A 2631-nucleotide genomic window follows, 5' to 3' on the forward strand; every position below is an offset into this window, starting at 1 on the left:
GTCTGGGGCGTTCCACGACAAATCGACAAATAAAAAATTAAATTTGCACCCTCATATTTTATTATTCGTTGAAAACTGGTGTAAGGGGTTGTGATGGGCGGGGAAGCCAGCTGTGGCAAGGATTTTTTTCTTCGAACAACAGTTTCCGAGATATAGCCTCGGGCAATTCCTGGAGTTCGCGCTGCAGCCCTATGTTTGGCGGCCTATAACTCAGAAACTATTGATTTTTTACGATAAAAACTTTATATGGTTCAACTCACAATCAACCAACAAACATTTTGGCTATCTCGGATTTTCAATTGTTGAAAATTTTGATCACGTGACCTTTTGTCCTATTTTTCGAAGAGTGACCTTGATATTTTCCCCACTGAATGTTGCAATTTTGTCTGATGACGATTAAAGCCTTATCAATTGTCATTCATATGCGATAATAAAAAAGTGGTTATCGCCCTGCATTGACCTCAGGTCAGGTCATTTTTATTACCTGTCCATTATTACGAGCGGGAGCGACAGCGAGATCTCGAGAATAAAGCAAGATAGCGACAAGCGGTAAACGGTAAAAGGTACACACGGATAAGGTCTATAATTTTTACTGAGGTCATTTTCAGGTCAGGTCAAAGATGACGTCACAGGAGCTAAAAGGTAGTCAAAATAGCGGCACTATACATATACATGAAGTTTTTCTCGAATAACTTTCAAGGTATCCCAGCTAGGAACAAACTAATAGCACCATCGTGATCCTCTCGTCGATCCGCATCGAAACATATGTATGTTGACCTCAAAAGGTCGAAAGGTTTAAAGTTGACCTTAGATCGTGACCTAGGGTCAACTTTTGACCTTTCGACCTTTCGAGGTCAACATACATATGTTTCGATGCGGATCGACGAGAGGATCCCGATGGTGCTATTAGTTTGTTCCTAGCTGGGATACATTGAAAGTTATTCGAGAAAAACTTCATATATATGTATAGTGCCGCTATTTTGACTTCCTTATAGCTCCTGTGACGTCATCTTTGACCTGACCTGAAAATGACCTCAGTAAAAATTATAGACCTTATCCGTGTGTACCATTTACCGTTTACCGCTTGTCGCTATCTTGCTTTATTCTCGAGACCTCGCTGTCGCTCCCGCTCGTAATAATGGACAGGTCATAAAAATGACCTGACCTGAGGTCAACGCAGGGCGATAACCACTTTTTTTATTATCGCATATGAATGACAATTGATAAGGCTTTAATGGTCATCAGACAAAATTGCGACTTTCAGTGGGGAAAATATCAAGGTCACTCTTTGAAAAATAGGACAAAAGGTCACGTGATCAAAATTTTCAAAAATTGAAAATCCGAGATAGCCAAAATGTTTGTTGGTTGATTGTGAGTTGAGCCATATGAAGTTTTATCGTGAAAAAAAAACTAATAGTTTCTGAGTTATAGGCCGCCAAACATAGGGCTGCAGCGCAAACTCCAAGAATTGCCCGAGGCTATATCTCGGAAACCGTTGTTCGAAGAAAAAAATCCTTGCCACAGCTGGCTTCCCCACCCATCACAACCCATTAGACCAATTTTAAGCAAAAAATAAAATATGAGGGTGCAGGGCACTTGTCGATTTGTCGTGGTCTGTTGATGGCAGGCCTGTGCGCGTTTGTCGTCGTCCGGAGCTCTCCCCGGAGTGTCTGTTTCGGTCTGAGCCGGAACGTCGTCCGGTCCCCGCCAGAGCACCGGATGTGCTTCCTATGTGTGGTCACCGGTCGGGCCCGGAAGCGACCCAAGATAGCCAGAATCGGCTGCAGACGAGACGGGCATCGCAGTGTGAACCGCTTCTGAGACAACGCTCGATTTTTTTGTACAATTACATAGTTGTGGGACCCTACGTCGTACTTGGAATGGGGCTACCCAGCGGCGGGCCCCGGGCCCCCGGTGCCGGAGAGGGGAATATGAGGGGCGGGTGGGGGAGGGAGGATGCGACTAGCCAAACACCGCGCCTTGGCTGTGTATTTACGCCATCTGCTCCGATGTGCGCATTTGGCGCAGGGTTGGACGTGCTATGGGCGGGTTGTCCGACGCTCGTCCCAAACGGTTTCCAGAACCGGTCGACGGACCGCGAAATCTCCGGTGAATACTCAATGGCTACTCTGACGGTAAAACCGGTTTTCTGCCCATTCATTAGAATTCTGCGCTACTCAGATTACGAGCGCAGTTGGCCGGCCGTAGTCGAGCCGAGCGAAGGGCGAACGGGTGTCTGTGTTACGCTAGTAGACCTTGTTTTGATTGGGGTTTTTACGTGAATGCTGCCATTCAAATGTCCGTTTCGGTGGCGCTCATGGCCCAGCAAGAAGTATAATGTCAAGTGTCGGCAGTGTCCACTCTGATGTGTCTTCCGATTGTAGCGTCTACTATTTCCCATGTTATGTGATGAATTAAAAGCAGGAAGCGTTTGTCTTCCATATTTTCTCCTGTGTTGTTTGAATGACTCGTTAGTTGGTAAACCCTTCTGCTGAGTGGAGCCCAGTATTCGCACAAAGCACCACAGCCTTATGGCTGAATGTTGATATCAGTTGCACCCCGAGGCCTTAGCCGTCCCATTAACCACCATTCCCACCATGGCGAACTATCACATCTTCTACCCAAGGTAGA

This window comes from Amphibalanus amphitrite, unplaced genomic scaffold, assembly GCF_019059575.1.
Source record: "Amphibalanus amphitrite isolate SeventyFive unplaced genomic scaffold, NRLGWU_Aamphi_draft 000028F_arrow, whole genome shotgun sequence".
In the NCBI taxonomy this organism is placed as follows: Eukaryota; Metazoa; Arthropoda; class Thecostraca; order Balanomorpha; family Balanidae; genus Amphibalanus; species Amphibalanus amphitrite.